The sequence below is a fragment of the Pseudophryne corroboree genome, chromosome 5, assembly GCF_028390025.1.
Source record: "Pseudophryne corroboree isolate aPseCor3 chromosome 5, aPseCor3.hap2, whole genome shotgun sequence".
In the NCBI taxonomy this organism is placed as follows: domain Eukaryota; kingdom Metazoa; phylum Chordata; class Amphibia; order Anura; family Myobatrachidae; genus Pseudophryne; species Pseudophryne corroboree.
The window spans coordinates 128,920,033-128,945,082 of record NC_086448.1 but is presented as its reverse complement, the minus strand read 5'-3'; the positions used below and the strand labels follow the sequence as shown (position 1 = coordinate 128,945,082).

The window sequence follows — 25,050 nt, the reverse complement described above, 5'->3', positions numbered from 1 at the left end:
ACTCTGTCTGTGCTGGAGGTATGGGGCTGGCTTCCCCCCTCCTCCAGCCTGTCTGCCTGCCTCTGTGGTCCAGGGAGCTGGCGCTCCCTGTCCCCCCAGTGGGGCACTCACTTTGTGGCCTCGCCGCACGTAGCGGCGCACCCCCCTGATCCGAAGCCCAGCGGCCCGGGAAACTTGTCCCGGCCGCTGTGGCTCTGGCTCCTTTGAAGCGCTGAGGTGCCGAGAGCGTAGCTCCCGGATCCAAGCACTCACCAACCTACTCATCCCCTCGCCGCCAGGGAGCCGGCTAGCCCGGTCCCCTGTATGCGGCGCTGGATCTGTGGCCTCGCCGCAGCGTCCGGCAGGGAGCCGGGCTGCGGCGCACCCCCCTTGCCGCCCAGCAGCCCGGGACGTTCGTCCCGGCTGCCGCGGCTGGCCGCCTCCAGTGTGCTGAGGCGCCGGGAGCAGAGCTCCCGTCCCCCAGCACAGACAAGCCCAGAGCGCGCTGCAGCGGGAGCCGAGCTCCCAGTCACAGCGGCTCACCCTTCTCCCCCCCTCCGGCGCACACACAGCTCAGAGCGCCGGGGGGCTGTGCTCACCGCTGCCTGGGAGCGGAGCTCCCGGACTCCGGCCGCGCACACCCGATGGCTGCAGCAGGAGCTGATCTCCCGGCTGCAGCAGTCCCCTTCTCCCCCGGCGCGCACACTCTGCTCAGCGCGCCGGGGGCTGTCCTCACTGCCGTGGTCTCCGGAGAGGTCCGGGACCACGGCACATCATTTAAAAATAAATTTTTTACACCTTTATAAAACACGGCGCCTAGCGCCCACAGTATTTTAAATCTGGCGCCAAGCGCCCATTGTCTGTAAAATGGCGCCGGGCACTAGGGGTTAACCCCTTTGGTGCCGCGGCGGCCATTTCCCACGTGGCTGGAGCCTCTCCGGCCACAAACCTGTACACGGTGCTCTGCAAGATTCTTAGAAAATTTCAGAATGTCATCCAAGTACACCACTACGCTTTGATATAACATATCTCGGAAGATTTCATTTACAAATCCCTGAAAAACGGCAGGGGCATTGCTGAGGCCAAACGGCATTACCAGATACTTGTAATGCCCGTCCCTGGTAATGAAGGCCGTCTTCCATTCGTCCCCCTGTCGGATACGTATCAAATTATAGGCTCCTCTTAAGTTGAGCTTAGTGAAAACGTGGGCTCCACGAACCCTATCAAATAGCTCCGTGATTAGCGGTAGAGGGTATTTGTTCTTAACGGTGATATCGTTTAAGCCACGATAATCAATACATGGTCTTAACCCTCCGTCCTTCTTCTTCACGAAAAAGAAACCTGCTCCAGCCGGGGAGGTAGAGGGGCGAATGAATCCTTTCAGCAGATTAGACTTGATGTAGTCCGACATAGCTTGGGTCTCGGGTAATGATAAGGGATATGTGCGTCCCCGAGGTGGCATTCTCCCTGGGATAAGCTCAATGGGACAGTCCCAGGGTCTATGCGGTGGTAACTGATCGGCAGCCTGTTCTGAAAATACGTCTGTGAACTCCCGATAGGCCTCTGGAATTAACTCCTCATCCGACTTGGAAGATGCACGGAGCGGGTAAACAGGAGTGAGACAATTAGAGTGACAAAACGAACTCTAGGACACTATTTGTGACGACTTCCAGTCGACGTGAGGATTGTGAATTCTAAGCCAAGGTAGACCAAGAATAAGATCGTGAGGCATCTCCGGAATTACTAGGAACTCCAGATGTTCTTGATGCAGAGCTCCGGCCTGCAGCTTGATTGGCTCTGTGCGACTTGTTATAAGACCATTAGATATTTTGGTACCATTGATGGCGGTCAACGTAATAGGTCGTTTGACAGACTGTAACTGTAAACCCAGACTCTGAACACAAGAAAGAGAAACAAAGTTCCCTGCAGCCCCAGAGTCCAGCAGGGCTTTAACAGGTTTAGCTATAGACTCAGAAAACAGAGACACGGAGAGTAAACAATCCACTGTCGGAGAAGATTTAGATGTAACCCCTAACTCGACTTCTCCGGAACAAGCTAGGACTGCCCGTTTCCCGGACGGGACTTGCAGAATTTGATAAAGTGATCCGCGGCTCCACAGTAGAGGCAGAGTTTACCCTCACGACGGCGCTGTCTTTCTTCCGGGGACAGCCGGGATCGATTGATTTGCATGGGTTCATCCGAACTTGGGGTAACTGTTTGCTTAGATGGGAGAGACCGGAATCTGGATCGATCCGACCGACTACGTTCGCCACCTCGTTCCTGCATGCGGAGATCCACCTTAACGCAGAGTGAGATCAACTGTTCTAAGGAATCTGGCAGATCCCTAGTGACCAGCTCGTCTTTTAGACGGTCGGAGAGCCCGTTCCAGAAAGCGGCCCGGAGAGCATCATTATTCCAGCGTAGTTCCGAGGCTATGGTCTGGAAGTGAACCACATACTGTCCCACTGAACGGGAGCCTTGACGGACTCGGAGCAGGTCCGAGGAAGCAGCGGACATTCTGCTGGGCTCATCAAAAATCCTTCGGAATGACGCGATGAAATTGGTGTAACTGGAAACCAAAGGGTCAGATCGCTCCCACAACGGAGACACCCAATCCAACGCTGAACCTTCAAGCAAGGAAATAATGTATGCCACTTTGGCCCGATCCGTGGGGAAGTTGTGTGAGAGAAGTTCAAAATGCACCTCGCATTGATTGAGAAAACTACGGTAATTCTTTGGATTCCCATTATAGTGAGAGGTAGTGGGAAGCTGAAGGCGGGACCTGGTTCCGGACAAGGATTGAACATTACTGGTGGCAACCACTGGAGCGGGTACTGGAACTGGAGCCGGAACTACAGAAGCCAGGGAAGCCTGAATTTGATCCAGCCGGCCGGATAATTCCTGGAGATACTGCATCACCTGGCTCTGTGCCGCCTCCTGACTCTGAAAGCCAAGTTTTGAATGGTGCTTGACTCTGGGTTCCGATCCCCTGGGTCCATGTGGCCTGAGTATACTGTCACTGACCTGGGTTGGGAGTGTTGAGAACTCGGGGGTTCTTCCGATGATCGGGAAGAGGAACCACAGCTGGGCCGGAGCAGGGATGGCCGGATGTAGGTTTTCCTCATGCAGAACTTAGCCGTTGTAACCGACGTGTAATGCTAAAGAATTAGTTGTGGCCAAGGCTTGGGGGAGATGCTGAAGTACACAGAAGAATGAAGAACTTGTGAGCGATGTTGAAGAAATGAATGAAGATTTGAGAACGATGTTGAAGCACACAGAAGAATGAAGAACTTGTGAGCGATGCTGAAGAGATGAATGAAGATTTGAGAACGATGTTGAAGCACACAGAAGAATGAAGAACTTGTGAGTGATGCTGAAGAAATAAATGAGGATTTGAGATTCAGTGTAACTCTGGTAGCACAGGGAATGTCCCACTAAAAGATACTCTGTAACGCTGGTAGCACAGGGAATGTCCCACTGAAAGATACTCTGCAACGCTGGAACACAGGAGACTTTCAGCTTGAGAACACGCTGAACGCTGCTAGCACTGGTGATCATTGGAAAAGACGATACTCAGGCACCGGGGCTCTGTACGGCGTCTGCCTTTGAACTTCCTGCCCTCTCCCGATTGGTGGAAGGGGCCGATGATGTCACCCGCTCACCACGCTCTCGTGGATGCTGGGCGCAATGGCGGTGCCCACACCCCGGGAACCCGCCGGAGGCAGCACCAGCAAGACGCGACGACCCGGAGCCCACCGGGGGCAACGACCGCCGGGAGACCCAGCGCACCCGGAGCGGTAAGCGCGCCAGCCGCAGCGCCGCGAGTGTGACATCTATAGAACGATTATTACAGGACTCATTGCAAAACCCGCTATATGGTCCATTTAATTACACCCTGCTTATCAATACCTTACTTGGTTATAAGCTTTTTGCCAGGGTACCTATAAATTGTAACAGAGTTGAATAAATGGGTCTAGTATACCCCCTTCTGCGAGTTTCTTAAACTATTTAAGGAAATCGATATTTTAATGTACGGTGTTCTATGACTGTATTACTAATTTGTGTGATATCCCTGCTGCCTGCTGCGTGGAAATGAAGTCCTCGATTCTCTATAGAATCGGTGAATTTATCTTGCAGACCTGGAGTCACCCAGCCGAAATCGCTAATAGCGGCCTTAAAACAGGTATCCAGTGCGCATTGGTCTGCTCAAAATTCTTAATGTGTAGTCAAAGCACGTACCCACATAGACAACTTTCAAAGACATATTCAACGAATGCCTTGTACCACTGCAACCAGGGCAGAGTCCCCCAGATGTTACGCTTAATGCGTCACATCTATGAGTCCGTGGGAGCGCCCCACGCGGCTCATACCTTGACTGAGTACCACACTCAGATATCACACCCTTGACTAAAACCTGTCAAGTATCCATAATTCCATGGAATCTACACAAACTTATTCTAAGAAGAGAAACGTAAACAACAAAAAATAACACTTAGTCCATCTGGAAAGAGAAGAAAAAAAAGTTTTAGCATATTTAGAATTATCCATATTCTTTTACTCTTCCTAAATAAGGTTCTTATAAACAGTCATTAATAATCTATTAATTTTAACTAATTGTATTGCAAGTGCATTGCAAGTGTGTGCTCAGTAATGCTACTGTGTACAGTATGATACAGATCACTGTTTTATTGGGTCTTGTACACTGTAAACAATACTCCCATTCTGTTGGTACTTAAAACTTTGAGCAAAACAACAGAAGGTGTGATAAGCTGAAATAATGCTTCACATTGGTGCTAAAAGCCTTCCTGTGTAAAGTATGATTTCCAAATAAGTAATGCTTGTGTCATTACTTTCAGCACAGTACATTGGAATACACTTTCCATACATTTCAGTTAAACAAAAAATTAGTATCACTATCAATAAATTTTCAGTTCTATTTACTTTGCTTCAAAACTATAAAAACTTTTATATTTATCCAAAAAAAATAACAAGTCATATATGGGTTTGCTGCATTTAATCATGCATCTGTTAAGAACAAAACTAAAGCAGTTTGACTCAGAGGCGTCACCAGGTGTGGTGACACCCGGTGCGCACCCCTGATGTACTGCCGCGATTGCGGCAAAAATGGGGCGTGGCCTTACAGCTAGGGGGCGTGGCTTCGCGGGGATACTGGTATCGTCACTCTGGGGGCGTGCCCAGCATCTCCGGAGATGCTGGGCTTCCCCCAGAGACGGTCTCAGTGTGCTGTCGGCTCCTCTGCTATGACAGGAGCCGGGTGCTGTAGCGGAATTTCACACTGCAGCACCTGGCTCCTGTCACTACGGAGGAGCTGACATTTGGTGTCACCCCCTCCAGGTGTCACACCCGGGTGCGGGCCGCACCCCCCGCACCCGCCTTGTGACGCCACTGGTTTGACTTTCAACTGTAAAAATTTTTTTGTTACTCTATCCCATACAAATTCTTTAGTTACTTTAGTATTCAAGGAAACCTATTGGTATGCAAATCTTAGGTCTTAAACCAGCCAGAAAAGGAACTGTTTGCACATCAATTAGAACAATGGTGATAATTCCTGGTTGTATTGGCTGTGAACAAGTTGATCTGTAGGAGATTTAACAGCAAAAATGTCTGCTTTATAAACTTGGGGTGAGTGCTACAGTTTATAATACATTTGATAACTGGATTTGCTGTAACAAATAGAAGTTATAAATTAAAACCATACTTGCTTGGTTAATGTCTTCAGTGTGAATCCTTGGTCTTGAGGAAACTTCTTAGTGCTGAAAAAATAATAATCTTGCACGGAGAGAGATAAAGTATCTTTTGTATACAAGCGATTTAAACAGAGAAAAAAAATGTGGGTTCTCTGCTTTTAAATTGAGTCTTAAAGCAGTACTGTTGGGTGCCAATGATAAGGGGTATATATTTTCCTTCTCTATTCCCCTCCTTTTCTCTGTCTGATTCTATTGTTTGTATTATATTACTATATTTCATATCTTTGAAGCAAATGTATAATTTTAACCCTTTTAGTGATTTTTAATAATTCATCACTAATTGTGTACCTTTTATTAACAAACCCGCAGAGGTTGCATCTAGACATATATATCTTTAAATTATTAGGAATATTCTGTTCATGGAATGCACGCCAGTCATATAGAATGTAAAACGTAAGAATGTATTTCAACAAACAATTGCTACTCATAGAATTCACTTTTATCATTAAACAGTATTGGTCAAATACAATGCAAGTCACCATATAATAGTTTCACAGATTTAAACTATATAAGAAACACGATGAATTAAGTGTGAAAATGTATGTATGTATGTATGTGTGTATATATATATTTATTACTGGGGAGATATCACTCAAAGCACTCGGCTAAATCCTAGATTTATTGATATATATTGGAAAGATATATACCTTAGAGGAATATCTTAGGGGATTGGTTTTGGTTTATGTATGTGTGTGTTTGTGTGTGTGTGTGTGTGGGGGGGGGGGCAGCATATGACTGCATGCTCCACAGACCGCATGGGACAGAAGCTAGACTCCATTTTGGGAAAACTCCTATGATTCCAAAGTCTGTAACATATGGTTCAAAAGGGAATGCCAGCAGCTATTTTAGGTTCGCAGATTCAAACACATGGCATTCTTTGCTAGGCCATAGTCACATAGCAGAAGCCATAAGACTCCACTATATTCCAAAATGTATAAGCTTCAACATAATGCATATGTGCTGATTTTACAATTCCAAGCCATCTAATTACATTTCACAATTCCAAGCCAACACAGTATCTCAATAACCAGAGCATATTGTACGCTGGCTATGCTATATAATGTAGCCTGTAATTATATGCCAATCCCGGTCTGTACCACATTATGCTAACTTTTCAGGCCTAAAACCAACTAATTCCAGCCTTCCAATATCATCACCACATATCTCCTGCTGTCCATATGAGCCATCACAAGACCAGATCACCAAATAACCACAAATATCAGCATGCCATTGCTACAAGCACATGATTACAGTAACAAAAGGAAGTGTATTGACTTCTATATTTCAGCAAGATGCACTATATAAAACCACTACAATCTGTTATAAATCACCATCCACAAATGTATACCAGAGATGCTATTCTACAGATTGTCTAATGTTCCAATTACCATTACAGATTTCACAGAGATTTATCACAAACACATAACAATCACATAATTGCACAAGTACCATTAACCTTAAAGTCAAATGTATTTCCAAATTAACTATTCTATGCCAATCGTTTCACAACTACTTTACCACAAACAGATATTTAACTATTCTATGCATTTTATCTATGAGATATAGAGAGTATGATACTTAGCCTTCCAGGGGAATAACTTCCAAGCATCCCTGGCGTTTGGAGGCCCATACTTCTGAGAGACTTTGTAGCTGTGTGCAGCTACTGTACATCTGCCTCAGTGGTTTTGGGAGAGTGGGCTCTGATTTCAAGTGTTCAGGTAGTACATTCAACCTGTGGGTGTGTCTTCTACAGGAAGTGTGTGAAAGCTATTGTATCAGTGAGCTGAGCTGGCCATATGCTGGGATTGTCTTGTTCAAATGCTAACTAGCCAAGACTACAGTGTAGAGATGTTAATTAGGCTCAGGTCACAGAAGCCAATATTATAAGGAAATTACTCTGTAACACACGTTGTCATTATAGGTTATTGTGTGTAGAATTTTGAGGGGAAAAAAATATTTATTCCATTTTGGAATAAGGCTGTAACATAACAAAATGTGGAAAAAGTGAAACACTGTGAATACTTTCCGGATGCACTGTATACTTCTATACATAAAAGGGTGCTCTCATTTACTCAATCCAATGTCCTGTCCTATCTGGACACAAGGGACAATTGCAGAAGCCCAGTATCCGATATATATGTGTTCTCCTTCATACTTTTTACACAAACTACCTTTTTTGTATCATTTTGATTATAATTTTATCTGTGTACTCACATATTAAATGTGTGACAACTTTGGGTATTGTAGACTGCCCACTAAGAGTACATTCTGTTGCAGTAGGCTTCACTCAACTGTATGCAGAATTGCTGAGTACAATGGGGGTCATTCCGAGTTATTCGCTCACTAGCAGATTTTAGCAGCATTGCACACGCTAGGCCGCCGCCCTCTGGGAGTGTATCTTAGCTTAGCAGAATAGCGAACGAAAGATTAGCAGAATTGCGAATAGACCTACTCACAGATTGCGATCAGCTCAGGCCGTTTCGTTTCTGGTTTGATGTCACAAACACGCCCTGCGTTCGGCCAGCCACTCCCCCGTTTCTCCAGACACTTCCGCGTTTTTTCCTGGCACGCCTGCGTTTTTCCGCACACTCCCAGAAAACGGCCAGTTTCCGCCCAGATACACCCACTTCCTGTCAATCACACTCCGATCACGTCAACAATGAAAATTCTTCGTTCGGACATGAGTAAATCTACTAAGTTTTGTGCTAAAATACTTACCATGCGCATTTTTGCCTTAATCGCATGTTTATGGTGATATATTATGGACAACTGATACATTTCTAACAATGGTTTGAGTAGGAGATCTTTACAGCACTGAGACCAATATAATGCAGATATGAACCACCACTGATTAATGTTCTTTGTGTGTGACCCCCAATTACAATAAAAGTTAGGTTCGCATAGCTCGGTGCGAATGATGTTCCCATTGCAGTGCCCTTGATTTTCCTGTAGAAGTTATTCTTATACCAGAAATAATTTCTGGTGAGGATAAATTCTACGTGGGTCATGCCAGCGTCTGGGGTCTTACCGGTATGCCGGGGCCGCGGGGCTTGCTGTACATGTGGCGTGTGGGCAGCGGCGGAGGAGGGCTGCCGCGCCGGGTCCTTGTGTAGCGGTAGGCGGCAACGGGGGGTCCGCTCGTGGCGGCGGGACGCAGCTTGCAGCTACAGCGGGTCTCTCTTGCTGAGCGGTTGCTAGGAGACCAGGGGCAATGGGCTGTATGGCTATGCAGGGAGGTCTGCCTTACTGGGTGCCGCCATGTTGGAGACCAAGTTTTGGAGCATAGTGCAGGCTTCCTGTTTTTCCAGCCAATCCAGGGAGAGTTCTCCTTATAAAAGGGGCTGGGTTATGACAGGGAGGTCAGTGCTTCAAGTTACAACTCTGTTGTAGGTGCTTTAGCCCTGTGCTCCCAGGATTCTTGCCGTGTTCTGGTTACTCCTAACTCTGCTTTGCCGTCTCTCCGTTACTGCTGCAGTCCTGCCGTTCCTAACCTACCGCTGCCTGTGGAAGCGCCCCTGGAAACCCCGGTCCAGTAAGAGCCTTAGGACACGGACGGTCTCGGGCTTTCTGCCTCATCTTTTCAAGCCACAGTCCGCAGTTCATTATCTACAGTCTCGTCTTTCAAGCCACAGTCCGCAGTTCTTTGTCTCCAGCCACGTCTTTAAACCACCATCCACAGTCCGCAGTTCTTTGTCTCCAGCCACGTCTTTAAACCACTATCCACAGTCCGCAGTTCTTTGTCCCCAGCCATGTATTTAAACCACCAACCACAGCCCGCAGTTCATTATCTACAGTCTTGTCTTTCAAGCCACAGTCCGCAGCTCTTTATCTCCAGACACATCTTCAAACCACCATTCACAGTCCGCAGTTCATTATCCTCAGCCTCGTCTTTTCAAGTCACAGTCCGCAGTTCTTTGTCTTCAAACCTCGTCTTCAAGTCAACGGTCACAAGCCACAGTTCTTTTCCCTCAGTCTCGTTCTCAAGAACTATTACCCACTGACTCATAGCTCCGCCTACATTCCCCATTGATATCTGTCCCATGAGAAGGAACTATATCCAGCCCCCATGTCTTCTTCATCCGCAGACAACTACTTCCTTGGGCAAGTCTCAGCTGCCGGATCCTCAAAACCAGCCGAGCGTGACAGGTCATGCTAAATTTAATCTGTTCTGATGGCAAGCCAGTCATATTTGTAAGAAAATCGCGTTTGTAGTGGCATCCTATTTTGTGGCTGGAGCATGTGTATAGTGATTTGACATCGTTAATACACAGAATGTAGTCCTGTTTACAATCAATAGTTTATAAGACCTGTAAAATGTGCACTGTGTCTTTGAGGTAACTTCTTTGTTTTGTAATGAGGTCTTGTAGAAAAAAGTTGAGGTACTTTGAGAAGTTGGAGATCAGGGATCCAATTCCCAAGACTATGGTTTTTCCGGGTGAGTTTTCTAGTTTTTACAATGCATGGGAAAAATACAATTTCAAGTGTGTGACAGCAAACTACTGTATCTGTGCAAGAGGGGTGAACCTAGCAAAACCGTTTTGGGATAGTCCAAAGTCAATGTTCCCCCACACCCTTTTAAGTCATGCAGTATGGTTTACTTTTTTACAAGTACAGTCTCGTTATTTAATAGCCACACCTTGAACGCTGCAGGAACTGCACTCCCTCCTCATGAAATGGTATCAAGTGCACGAGAGACTCTCCCATCCTATTGGTTTTATAAACTTCTGTGAGTTGCTTCGGTACCCACCATGAACACTTTTTCCTGTACCTAAGTTGCTCATGCACAGTACCCTCTGAGATGTTTAGTTCGTCAGCAATATCACTAACTCTAATGGCTGTCCTCCTGAATTACACCTTCTGAATCTGTGGTGGATGTGCTTGGCCAGCTGGACATCTTGAACGTCTGTCCTGCTGTTATCAAAGGCAGTGCACCTAGCTCAAACCTGTTCCCATGACATGAAGTTATTACCAGTGACGGCTACATGGGGTGAGTGAGGGTTGTGGTTACCACATGTAAACATACATGCAATGTTGTAATATATGTGCTGGCTACATTACAGTCGCTGAATCCGGGATGCAGCATGCAGCTTCACTTCTCCTTCTAAGCCCGCCTGCGACACTAGCCAATGGGTGTCTGGGTGCGTGCTTAAAGAAGTAAAGCCAAATGCTGCGGGCTTAGAAGAAGTAAAGCCAAATGCTGCATTCTGTGTGCAGTAGCTGTAAAACACACAGCGCTGCTGATCCTGGAGGTAAGGCAGCCAGCACATATATCACATACAACTACTACATGCATGTTTATATGTGCTAACACCCCCACCACATGCAAGGTGTGGTGCACCTCAACATGTTTTCTCTTACATCCTAGAGGATACTCGGGATCCATTTAATACCATGGTGTATAGACGGGTCCACTAGGAGCCATGGGCACTTTAAGAATTTGATAGTGTGGGCTGGCTCATCCCTCTATGCCCCTCCTACTAGACTCCGTTTAGAAAATGTGCCCGGAGGAGCTGGTCACGCTTATGGGGGGGGCTCAACCTCTTGAAGGGTTAATGGTCCCGTGCCTCGCTGACAGGACACTAGCTCCTGAGGGATCTATTCGCAAGCCCCACCACGGTGAGCGTACATTTCCGCAGCACGCCGCCACTCCTAACAGAGCCAGAAGACTGAAGAGTGGTGAGTACTAAGCCAGCGTTCCGGTTAGCGGGTCACCGGCCATTATGGCGGCATGAGGGTATGGAGACGCATGGCTTCTTACCGGGGCGGACTGCATCTGAAGACTCAGTACACAACTGCGTCTATGTACACTGTACACAGTACCCACACTGGCAAACAAAGCCTTAAAGCGGATCTGACTCCATTTTAAGCACTAAATTACCTCAGCCAGTATAAAAAAAGCGGGAAGACCACCCGCCATTGAAGGGGCGGGGCTTCACAATGTACGGATCCAGCAGCTCACCAGCGCCAATTTCCCTCTGCAGTGGACACAGACGCTGACTGACAGGGACGCGCAGTTCCTCCGGTGTGACTCCAGATTACCTCAGCTGTACCATTGGGTCATAGCAGGGGGGGAGCGATTATTAGTGTACTAAGTCCCCAACCTGGGTACTTAGTCTGCAACCCGGCTAAGCTTGGCATTAGCGATAAGGGCGCTGTGTACTGGCTCCAAAATACCTCTGTGTCTCCCTGGAAGGGCTCGTTGTGGGTTAATTGTGCTTTTAACCTTTTCCTGTATGTGTGCTGTCATATTTACAATATGTCAGGCAAAGAGAGTGTTTCATGTACGGCAGAGTGTTCCTCTTCCCCAGGGAGCTCATAACTATGTATTCAGTATAGTGCACCTTCCCAGAATAGCGGGGCTGAACCAGTGTGGCTGGATTCCATTAAAGGAATGATTTCCAATATTTCTAATAAATTGTCCCACAATGAGAACCACAATACTTAAGACAGACTGTAGATGAGTTTATGAACAGAGACTCAGTCCCCAAACAAGCTTCTCAGTCCCCTGCTATTTGTAAAAAAAACGAACTCTGGGGGTCATTCCGACTTGATCGCACTCTAGGATTTTTCGCTGCACTGCGATCAGGTCAGAACTGTGCATGCGTATGCACCGCAATGCGCAGGCACATCGTACGGGTACAAAGCGGATCGTTGCGGAGCGATGGATTTAACAAAGAATCCATTCGCACAGCCGATCGCAAGGAGATTGACAGGAATAGGGCATTTGTGGGAGTCAACTGATCGTTTTCTGGGAGTGTTTGGAAAAACGCAGGCGTGTCCAAGTGTTTGCAGGGCAGGTGTCTGATGCCAATTCCGGGACCTGACAGGCTGAAGTGAGTGCAGTGGCTTAGTTTGTTCTGAGCTACTCAGAAACTGCACAAAACTTTTTTTGTAGTGCTCGGCTGCACATGCAATCGCACGCTTGCAAAGCAAATATACACTCCCCTATAGGCGGCGACTATCTGTTCGCAGTACTGCAAAAAATAGCTAGCGAGCGATCAACTCGGAATGACCCCCTCTGGCCCATATCCTGCAGTCTGACTCTGAGGGGTCAGACATGGAGGAGGGTGAGGTGGATTCAGATGGGGGGGGAGATGCTGCTCTGTCACAGGGAATAGAGGCTTTTATAGAAGCTATCAGAGATGTTCTGCAAATTCCTGATAAGGTGACAGAGGAGTGTGAGGAATCTTATTTTAATGTAAAAAGGAGTCCTCAGTCACTTTTCCTGTGTCAAAGGAATTGAATACCCTGTTTGAAGAACCGTGGGTTAATCCTGATAGTAAATTTGAAATCCCTAAAAGTTTACTCTCATCTTTTCCTCCTGAGGTTAGGAAAAAATGGGAAAGTCCACCGATAGTGGATGCATCAGTGTCCAGGCTGTCACAAAAAATTGTATTGCCTGTCCCTGGTGCAGCCTCCCTGAAAGACACGGCTGACTGTAAAAATAGGATTTTAATACCTACCGGTAAATCCTTTTCTCCTAGTCTGTAGAGGATGCTGGGGTCCACTTCAGTACCATGGGGTATAGACGGTTCCGCAGGAGCCATGGGCACTTTAAGACTTTTCAAGGGTGTGAACTGGCTCCTCCCTCTATGCCCCTCCTCCAGACCTCAGTTATAGGAATTGTGCCCAGGGAGACGGACATTTCGAAGAAAGGATTTACTTTTATACTAATGGTGAGATTCATACCAGCTCACACCTCAACTATGCCGCACAACATGGCATTCAACATGACACACGCCAACAGGCATGAACCATTTACAGCAACATGCTGAAAACAAATGAAACACAACTTGTGTAACTATAAAGAACAAACTGCAGGTAAAGTACGCACTGGGTCGGGTGCCCAGCATCCTCTACGGACTAGGAGAAAAGGATTTACCGGTAGGTATTAAAATCCTATTTTCTCATACGTCCTAGAGGATGCTGGGGTCCACTTCAGTACCATGGGGTTATACCAAAGCTCCAGTACGGGCGGGAGAGTGCAGATGACCCTGCAGTACCGATTGACCGAACTTGAGGTCCTCATCGGCCAAGGTGTCAAACTTATAAAATTTAGCAAATGTGTTTGACCCTGACCAAGTAGCTGCTCGGCAAAGTTGTAAAGCCGAGACGCCCCGGGCAGCCGCCCAGGATGAGCCAACTTTCCTAGTAGAATGGGCCTTCACCGACTTCGGTACCGGCAAGCCTGCCGTAGAATGAGCGTGCTGAATTGTCCCTCTGATCCAGCGCGCAATTGTCTGCTTAGAAGCAGGACACCCAATCTTGCTGGGAGCATACAGGACAAACAGAGCCTCTGTTTTCCGTAATCCAGCTGTTCTTGCGACATAAATCTTTAAAGCTCTAACCACATCTAGAGACTGTTACTCAGTGAAAGTGTCAGTAGCTACTGGCACCACAATAGGTTGGTTTATGTGGAAGGACAAAACCACCTTTGGAAGAAATTGTTGACGAGTTCTTAACTCTGCCCTATCTTCTTGGAAGATCAGGTAAGGGCTCTTGTGAGACAAGGCCCCCAACTCAGACACCCGCCTTGGGGATGCCAAGGCCAAAAGCATCACCACTTTCCAAGTGAGAAACTTCAATTCTATCTCCTGCAGAGGTTCAAACCAATCTGATTGAAGGAACTGCAACACCACATTAAGGTCCCATGGTGCCACTGGAGGCACAAATGGAGGCTGGATGTGCAGAACCCCTTTCACGAACATCTGAACTTCTGGAAAGCAGGCCAATTGTTTCTGAAACAAAACTGGTAAGGCCAAAATCTGGACCTTGATTGACCCCAATCTAAGGCCTGCATCCACACCAGCCTGCAGAAAATGGAGAAAACGTCCCAACTCAAACTCTTCCGTAGGAGCCTTCTTGGATTCACACCAAGACACATATTTTCTTCAAATACGGTGGTAATGTTTAGACGTTACTCCTTTCCTGGCCTAAATAAGAGTGGGGATGACTTCCTTGGGAATACCCTTTCGGGCTAGGATCCGACGCTCAACAGCCATGCCGTCAAACGTAGCCACGGTAAGTCTTGATATACACACGGCCCCTGCTGTAGTAGGTCCTCTCGAGGAGGAAGAGGCTGCTTCCCAGTTGTCCACTCCCGGAATGAAAATTGCTGACAGAGCTCTAACACGTCTTTCTGCCCAGAGGAGAATCCTTGTCACCTCTGCCATTGCCGCTCTGCTTTTCGTTCTGCCATGCCTGTTTATGTACGTGACTGCTGTTACATTGTCCGACTGGATCTGCACGGGATCTTGAAGAAGATGTACCGCTTGTAGAAGGCCGTTGTAAATGGCTCTCAATTCCGGAACGTTTATGTGAAGGCAGGCTTCCTGACTTGACCATTTTCCTTGGAAGCTTTCCCCCTGTGTGACAGCTCCCCAGCCTCGGAGACTTGCATCCGTGGTTATTAGGACCCAGTCGTGAATCCCAAACCTGCGTCCCTCTAGTAGTATAAAAAGTGTGTATCCACCACAGGAGCGAAATCCTGGCTTTGGGGGACAGGATTATTTTCCGGTGCATGTGTAGGTGGGATCCGGACCACTTGTCCAACAGGTCCCACTGGAATACTCTGGCATTAAATCGGCCAAACTGTATGGCCTCGTAGGCCGCTACCATTTTCCCCAACAACCGAATGCATTGATGGATCGACACGCTTGTTGGTTTCAATATTTGTTTGACCATTTTCTGGATTTCCAGAGCCTTTTCCACTGGAAGAAATACTCTCCATACTTCTGTGTCCAGAATCATCCCTAAAAAGGACAATCTTGTCGTCAGTTCTAACTGCGACTTTGGAAAATTCATTAACCGACCGTGTTGTTGGAGTATTGACAGGGAGAGTGCGATGTTCTGCACCAAATGTTCCCTGGATCTCGCTTTTATCAGGAGATCGTCCAGATAAGGAATTATATTGACTCCTTTTTAATGAAGGAGGACCATCATCTCCGCCATCACCTTGGTGAATACCCTCTGTGCCGTGGAGAGTCCGAACGGCAACGTCTGAAACTGGTAATGGCAATCCTGTACTGCAAATCCCAGATAAGCTTGATGAGGAGGATAAATGGGAACATGCAAATAAGCATCTTTTATGTCTACTGACACCATGAAGTCCCCCTCTACCAGACTGGAAATCACTACCCTCAGGTATTCCATCTTGAACTTGAACCTTTTCAGGTAGAGATTCAGATTTTTCAGGTTTAAAATCGGTCTGACCGAGCCGTCCGGCTTCGGAACTGCGAAGAGGCTTGAATAAAAAACCTTCTCCTTACTGTGCCAAGGGTACCAGGACAATGTCCTGATCCTGACATAATTTTTGAATTGCCGTTGTTACTGCCTCTCTTTCCGGAAGAGAAGCTGGCAAGGTCGATTTGAAAAATCGGCATGGGGGGACGTCTTGAAACTCTAGTTTTACCTATGGGACACTATTTGTAAGACCCATTGGTCCAGGCCAGATTGAATCCAGATTTGGCTGAAAAGTTTCAGACGTGCTCCCACTCGAGCGGACTCCCGCAAGGGAGCCCCAGCGTTATGCTGCAGATTTGGCAGAAGCAGGGGTGGACTTCTGCTCCTGCGATCCGGGAGACGCTGCAGATTTCTTTCCTTTTCCCCTACCTGCAAAAAAGGGGGAACCTTTGGCCTTTTTGTATTTGTTGGGCCGAAAGGACTGTATGTGAGAGTGATGTGTCTTTTTCGCCGGTGTAGGAGCATAAGGCAAGAATGTCGACTTACCTGCGGTAGCCGCCGAGACTAACGCATCCAGCCCATCACCAAACAAGGCCTCAACTTTATACGGGAGAGCCTCCATATTTCTTTTGGAATCTGCATCAGCATTCCACTGGCGATTCCACAACGCCCTCCGAGCCAACACTGCCATGGTAGCGGTTCTTGATCCCAAGAAACCAATATATTTCATGGTTTCTAGTACGTACGCAGCAGCGTCTTTGATATGACCGAACGTTAGGAGTATCTCGTCTCCATCTATTGTGTCAAAGTCTAATGACAATTTTTCTTACCACTTTTCAATAGCACTACACAACCACTCACAGACAATGGTAGGCCTGAGTAGTGTCCCATTAGCCACATTAATAGATCACCTCACTCACTTGCGGTCTGTCGGCTCCTTAAGTGAAGCCATTCCAGGCGCAGGGAGAAACACCTTTTCTCTTTTATGACAGGGCTCTGTCTAAAATGCGGGGTGACTCCCACCTTTTTTTGGAAAAAGGTAAGCTGCTTGAATTCCTTTTGGGAATCCGAAATTTCTTTTCAGGTTAAATCAGACTCCCTCCAAGAGACTGTTCAACTACTGAGGTGGAGGGAAAATTACATTACTTCTTTACTAAAGTAAACCCTCTCCTTGTGGCAAAAGAGGGGGCTTTGTAACTTCTAACACCTCCTTTATAGCTAAAACAAGTTTTGAATGCTTTTTTGCTAACTTAGGACCTATTCCCCTGGAATCACTAGTGTCGACACAGGAATCAGAGTCCGTGTCGGTATCAGTTTGTACTACTTGTGCAAATTTGTATGTGACCCAGAAAGCTCCCTGTGGATGAAAGGCAGAACTATTAAAAATCACATCTTCAACAGATTATTTTCATTTTCTGTATGAGATTTAGTCCAATCTCTTACTGATATGATTCACACTATCATGTAACTTTTCACCCAGTCAGGCTCTTGGTGTCATATTACACCTCTGTGTCCCTAACATGTCTCCACAGAGTTCCCTGCCACAGACATGTCACACACGTGCACAACCACACCACAGACACTCCGACCTTATAGGGGACAGACCCACAGTAAAATCTGTCAGAGGGACACAGATAGGATTTGCCAGTTCACAACCCAGCACCAGTAACACAATGTCTGTGAACACAAAATGCCCACTGACATGCAGCGCTTTTATGTTAATCACACAATTATATAGCACCAAATTCACTGTGGCCCCCCTGTTTTGCACCCTGATACTTGTTCAGTAGTGGAGGAGGACCATCGTTGTCTCTGCAGCCTGAGGTGAGAGAGAAAATGGCGCTGTGCAGTGTGCTGGCTGACTGAGGAGGAAGCTCCGCTCTTCAATGGTGTTTCTCCTCAGCTTTTATGAGGTAATTTTTTATACTGGCGGGGGTAGGACTGTGCCTCAGCAACTTAAGCCCCTTATTTATGCCAGTTTCCATAGGTTTCATGCTGCCCAGGGTGCCCCCCCCCCGCGCCCTGCAGTGCCTGTGTATGTGTGGGCAACATGGCGCGCTGCGCTCCGCCAGCCGCGCGGTACCTTTAGCCGTCACTTTCTTGATTGAAGATCTGTCTTCTAACACTCACCTGTCTTCTGGCTCTGTGAGGGGGTGACGGTGTGCTGTGGGAGTGAGCATCTAGGCACGGCTAGCGTTCAGTTCCCTTCAGGAGCTAATGGTGTCCTGTCAGCCAGAAGCAGAGCCATGAAACTCTTTAGGAAGTTGGTTCCTACTTCTGCCCCCTCAGTCCCACGAAGCAGGGAGACTGTTGCCAGCAGTACTCCCTGAAAATAAAAAACCTAACATATGTCTTTTCAGAGAAACTCAGTAGAGCTCCTCTGGAGTGCATCCAGTCTGCCTGGGCACATTTCTAAAACTGAGGTCTGGAGGAGGGGCATAGAGGGAGGAGCCAGTTCACACCCTTGAAAAGTCTTAAAGTGCCCATGGCTCAGGCAAAACCGTCTATACCCCATGGTATTGAAGTGGACCCCAGCATCCTCTAGGACGTATGAGAAATTGAGACTACACTCAAATCCTTGAACACAGCTGCTGGGGTGGCCCAGAGACCCACTATAGCAGGTGCGTGGATTACTAAAGCCATTGCTAAATGATCGGGTAACCTAATTGAGGAGTTAGATTCCTTATCTAGGGGGAGATTGTTTTACTCCTGCAACATATACAGGACTTTATGGTGTAAGCCATAATAGAGAAAGGCTTGCTTAATGCACACACCACTGCTATGGCAGTGTCAGCACTTCTGATGCGGACTCCAGGAAAGGCGTGGAAGGCCTACCATTCACGGAAGAAGCCTTATTTGGAGATGAACTAGACAAATGGATCTTTATAAAGTCTCAGAGGTTGGGGAGCAGTCACCCAGGGGGTGCAGTTTCAAGGAAGATGGTCAAGTCAGGAAGTTGTCCTTCCAATCAACATTCTGGAACTCAGGGCCATATACAATGCCCTTCTGCAGACCTCATCTCTTCTTCAGGATAGGGCCATTCAAGTCCAGCCGGACAATGTGACAGCAGTAACGTACATAAACCGACTGGGCGGAACGAAAAGCAGAGCAGCAATGTCAGAGGTGTCAAGAATTCGCCTCTGGGCAGAAAAACACGCGGTCACATTCCAAGAGTAGACAACTGGGAAGCAGACTTCCTCAGCAGAGACGACCTGCACCCGGGGGAATGGGGCTTTCACCCGGAAGTGTTCAGGTGATTGACAAGTCGATGGGGATATCCACAAATCGACATGATGGCCTCTCGTCTCAACAAGAAGCTCAAGCGGTATTGTTCCAGGTTGAGAGACCCACAGGCAATGGCGGTAGACGCTCTGATGACTCCATGGGTCTATCAGATGGTGTACATGTTTCCTCTTCTTCCTCTGATCCCAAGAATTCTAAAGAGAATAAAAAGGGAAAAGGTTCAAACAATACTCATTGCTCTGGACTGGCCAAGAAGGGGAGATGCTCCTCGAAGATCCGTGGCCTCTGCCTCTTTGCGAGGATCTTCTGCAACAGGGCCCGTTCGTCTATCAAGACTTACCGTGGCTACGTTTAACAGCATGGAAGTTGAACGGCTGATTCTACATCTCTTGGTGTGAGAGCAGAAAATTTTCTGCAGAGGAATTTCATCTGAGACGTTTCCTATTTTCTCCAATAAGGTGTGGATGTGGGCCTACGTCTGGGCTAGATAAAAGTCCAGCTTTCGGCTTTGTCCGTTTTCTTTCAGAAACAATTGGCTTCTATTCCTGAGGTCCAGACGTTCTTGAAAGGTGTGCTGCACATCCAACCTCCCTTTGTGCCTCCCACGGCACCTTGGGATCTCAATTTGGTGCTGCAGTTCCTCCAATCGGCCTGGTTTGAACCGTTACAGGAGGTAGACGTAAAGTATCTTACGTTGAAGACCGTCACACTGTTGGCCTTAGCTTCAGACATGTGTCAGATCTGGGGGCATTGTCTCATAAAAGCCCCTATTTGACTTTTCATGAAGACAGAGCTGAACTCAGAACTCCTCAGCAATTTCTTCCTAAAGTGGTGTCTGTGTTTCACATCAACCAACCTATTGTGGTTCCGGTTGTTACCAACACCTCTGCTACTTCAAAGTCTTTGGATGTTGTGAGGGCTTTGAAGATGTATGTAAAGCTCGTCACAGGAAGTCGGACTTGCTGTTTGTTCTTTATCATTCCAATATGATTGGGTGTTCTGCTTCAAAGCAGTCCATTGCACGCTGGATCAGATTTACTATCCAGCATGCTTATTCCATGGCAGGATTGCCGGTCCCAAAATCTGTACAGGCCCACTCGACTAGGCCGGTTGGTTCTACTTGGGCGGCTGTCTGGGGTGTCTCGGCTTTACAGTCTGCCGAGCAGCTACTTGGTCAGGTTTGAACACGTTTGCAAAGTTCTACAAGTTCGATACTTTGGCCTCTGAGGACCTTCAGTTTGGTCAATCAGTTCTGTAGGAAGCTCAGCACTCTCCCACCTGGTTTGGGAGCGTTGGTACTTCCCCATGGTACTAAATGGATCCTCAGTATCCTCTAGGACGGAAAAGAGAAAATAGGATTTTAATTACCTACTGGTAAATCCTTTTCTCGTAGTCCGTAGAGGATACTAGGCGTCCGCCCGATGCTTCATTTTTCCTGTGCTGTTACTTGGTTAAGTATTATTGTTTGGTTCAGCTGTTGCTGTTCCAAGTTTGGTTAGCATGGCTTTCCTCTTGTTTGTGTGTGTTGGTTCGGAATCTCACCACTATCCTTTTATATCCTTCTCTCAAAGTATGTCCGTCTCCTCGGGCACAGTTTCCTAGACTGAGCCTGGTAGGAGGGGCATAGAGAGAGGAGCCAGACCACACTATCAAATTCTTAAAGTGCCCATGGCTCCTAGTGGACCCGTCTATACACCATGGTACTAAATGGATCCCCAGTATCCTCTACGGACTACGAGAAAAGGATTTACCGGTAGGTAATTAAAATACAATTATTGATGGATTTCAGCTGCTGCTGTGCCCTTTAGACACAGAAGTCTGATCACACTACACATCTCAATGTCTGACCATGCGTCCACCAGCCTCACCATCTTACAGCCGATTTGGCTTTGGCATTTCGATAACGGATGCAATGTGTGCTGTGCAGTTAGGTCTCTGGACCCAGGGGCCCACACATGTGCAGTAGTCTAATTAGTCTCTTGAACATGGTGTGCGCCGTGTTTCTGGAGGCCTGCGCATGCACAGTGGTCAAGGGGACATTACGCACGTGAGAGGTCTTGTTACCTTACTGTCGGATCGGCTGTCTGGACAATAGAAGACTCTGCAATTTTAGTATACATGCATGACACGCTGCGGATTGGGGAGGTATGTATCCTCTCCATGCAGCTAAGCCACAGCCCATTTACATGTACCACCTCCATGCATTAGGGACTGTGGGGGACTGTGGGGGTAATTCTGAGTTGATCGCAGCAGGAATTTTGTTAGCAGTTGGGCAAAACCATGGTGGTCATTCCGAGTTGTTCGCTCGCAAGCTGCTTTTAGCAGCATTGCACACGCTAAGCCGCCGCCTACTGGGAGTGAGTCTTAGCTTAGCAAAATTGCAAACGAAAGATACGCAATATTGCGAAAAGATTTATCTGTGCAGTTTCTGAGTAGCTCGAGACTTACTCTTCCAGTGCGATCAGTTCAGTGCTTGTCATTCCTGGTTAGACGTCACAAACACACCCAGCGTTCGTCCAGACACTCCTCCGTTTCTCCAGCCACTCCCGCGTTTTTCCCAGAAACTGTAGCGTTTTTTCACACACTCCCATAAAACGGCCAGTTTCCGCCCAGAAACACCCACTTCCTGTCAATCACACAACGATCACCAGAACGAAGAAAAAAACCTCGTAATGCCGTGAGTAAAATACCAAACTGCATAGCAAATTTACTTGGCGCAGTGCGGACATTGTGCATGCGCATTAGCGACTAATCGCTCCGTTGCGAAAAAAAAATAACGAACGATCAACTCGGAATGACCACCCATGTGCACTGCAGGGGAGGCAGATATAACGTGCAGAGAGAGTTAAGCCCAGTACCCACGGGCCGATTTGGGAGAGATGTGTGCTGAGCGAACCGCTCAGCACACATCTCTCCCGCCGCTCAGCACAGCGCGATCTGTGCTGAGCGTGCGGGGGGACACGGGGGGGGGGGGGGGCGCTCACTTCACCCAGCGGGTGAAGTGAGCGACCCGCTAGATTGGCCTGCATGCAGGCCAATCTAGCAGCAGCGATAGCGATGTGTGGGGCCGCGCATCGCTATCGCTGAGGGGGCTACACACGGAGCGATCATGCTGATATTCTAAGCAATCTAGTCAGATTGCTTAGAATATCGCTCCGTGAGTACCCCCCTTTAGATTTGGGTGGGTTATATTGTTTCTGTGCATGGTACATACTGGCTGCTTTATTTTTACACTGCAATTTAGATTGCAGATTGAACACACCACACCCAAATCTAACTCTCTCTCCACATGTTATATCTGCCTCCCCTGCAGTGCACATGGGCCCTCATTCCGAGTTGTTCGCTCGCAAGCTGCTTTTAGCAGCTTTGCACACGCTAAGCCGTCGCCTACTGGGAGTGAATCTTAGCTTATCAAAGATTAGCAAAATAGCGAATAGACACTTCTTAGCAGTTTCTGAGTAGCTCCAGACTTACTCGGCATCTGCGATCAGTTCAGTGCTTGTCGTTCCTGGTTTGACGTCACAAACACACCCAGCGTTCGCCCAGACACTCCTCCGTTTCTCCAGCCACTCCCGCGTTTTTCCCAGAAACGGTAGCGTTTTTTCGCACACACCCATAAAACGGCCTGTTTCCGCCCAGAAACACCCACTTCCTGTCAATCACATTACCATCACCAGAACGAAGAAAAAACCTCGTAATGCTGTGAGTAAAATACCTAACTGCATAGCAAATTTACTTGGCGCAGTCGCACTGCGGGCATTGCGCATGCGCATTAGCGACTAATCGCTCCGTTGCGAGAAAAAAATACCGAGCGAACAACTCGGAATAACCCCATGGTTTTGCCCAACTCCCAACAAAATTCCTGCTGCGATCAACTCAGAATTACCCCCTGTATGTAGGTAACAGATGGAGGTTGGGAGCCCCGGCTACACCTGCTGCCTCCTGTCGCACATTAGCGTCTGTCTGTGAGCACGTGGTGCTGGCGCCGGGCTCAGCCTCCTGTGCGTGTCAGCGTGGACACCTCCTGAGTTCCGTCTTGTCATTCACTGAGTGAGAGCACGCCCTCCAGCGGTCACTCCCAGCCTGGTGGCCGTCCCCAGCAGCAGGCAGGAGGAGGAGGAGGTGGTAGAGTGAGCTGCCTCACACAACCTGGCAGCGCCGGGAAGAAGTTGGAGTGCAGCAGCAGCAGCGAGCGCTGGGTGTGAGTGCTCTGGAGTCCCGGCTGGCTGCTCTCCGGTGACAGTTTCCTGGCCGGCAGCTCCTGTGTGTGACCCAGTGATGAGACATTATCCCCTGTAACCCGGCAGCATCCGGAGAGGCGATTACATGACGCCTGAGCACAGACAGGTAAGAGCTGGGGCATGGGGACGGGGCTGTACTCGGCACGGGGCAACTTCGGGATTGTGCTGGAACTTGCTCCAGGAAGGGAGTGACAGCCGGGTGTGTGCCCCTGGTCACACTCCTAGCAGTGTGTATAGTGTGATGGGGAAGTCGGTGTGATACGTAGTGGCGGCAGTGTGGTTACAGAGTGACTGCAGGTGTTCCGCTGTGCACTCACCCAGCACTTGCATGCACATGACAGGTATTCAGGATAACCCCGAATACACCGGTATTTATGGTTCTGCATTCTCAGCCACCAGGAAATGAACTTTTATCTTCATTGTTATCTCTTATATTGAGTTGAGGTCTGTGCAGTGCTCTGTTCTGGTTGAAACTTCATGGCTTAACCCTTTGCTTGCAGGTAGCCTGGTGCCCATGTCACTGTGGCCGAAAATCTTTGCTCTTTTCTAATTACAGTGTCTGCTTCGCGTAATATAATTATAATGATGATGATAATTGTGGAACATTTATTTACTGTGTTAGTCACTTGCTTTCCCAGCCTAACCGTGCCTATTGTAGCCGTCATCTGAATTTAGGAGAAAAGGTTTTAGGCTTCTGATGTATGTTCTGGGAATTTAATGATGGAGCTTTTCTTCCCCTCAGGTCTCAGTGGTCTCTGAGGGAATGCTGACTTGCCGCTGTACAGTGTAGCTTTGTAGTATTTCTCAGATCGGCGTAAGCCTACCCAGTCCCCTACTGTGAGAGCTATGTAGCCCTCTGATTTCAGGTGAAGAATATGCTATGAAATGCAGCTTTAACAGATAAATTGTTGAGTTGAAGAATCTGCTTGATACAGGGATTGCAAAGGGAAAACGGAGCCTGCTGCGGAGATAATAGAAATAAAAGCTAAACTTTGTAGGGACCTACAAACGTTAACGTTCAAGCATTCCTTAATAGCAAATTTGTGGCTGGGATGTTTAGTTCCACAGCAGATGGAGGGCCGCATGTTATAGTCTGATCTTAAAGCTGATACACAGTCCCCGTTTCAGGGCAGTTCAACAGCTGAGTGATTGGGGGCCCAACACCTCGGAGAACTTCCGTAGTGAAATAAACTTTATTTATTAACCGTTTCTTATATAGCGCAGCAAATTCCATTGCGCTTTATAACTGGACACGATGATAAGACAAAACTGGGTAATAACAAACAGTCATAGAGGTACTGAAGGAAGGCCCTGCTCGCAAGCTTACAATTTATTGGACCATAACAGAACAAATTAAACAGTAACCTATTTGTTTTACACACCCATGTAGTGCTAACTCTGATTTCCCTGGGGATACTGGGCTTATTCTTTTATTCATTATTTAGGCATTTCTTTACATTCATTTGTAGTGCCTTTATCATTTACTAGTAGGATGTGCTACTGGTCCCAAGGTTGAGACACAAATGAATTTGTCAACTGAAGGATAAAGGTGCATACACACTGGGGGATTTTGCCCAGCGTGTATGCACAGCGATGCTATGGAACGCCGCTCACCCCGCTGTTCATCTACTGGTAAT

The 25,050-nt window shown here is 47.6% G+C and overlaps 1 protein-coding gene across 5 annotated transcripts in view; it reads left to right on the top strand.

Moving 5' to 3' along the window:
* Window positions 1-23,182: 23,182 nt before the first annotated feature.
* OSBPL3 (oxysterol binding protein like 3) overlaps window positions 23,183-25,050 on the top strand; it is a 404,452-nt gene continuing 402,584 nt past the window's right edge. For 2 of the 5 annotated variants that reach the window (XM_063921703.1, XM_063921704.1), the window contains exon 1: window positions 23,183-23,519. The gene's annotated coding sequence lies outside the window, so the exon portion shown is untranslated. The remainder of the gene's footprint in view (window positions 23,520-25,050) is intronic. The other 3 variants (XM_063921708.1, XM_063921709.1, XM_063921710.1) reach the window with 2 other exon arrangements.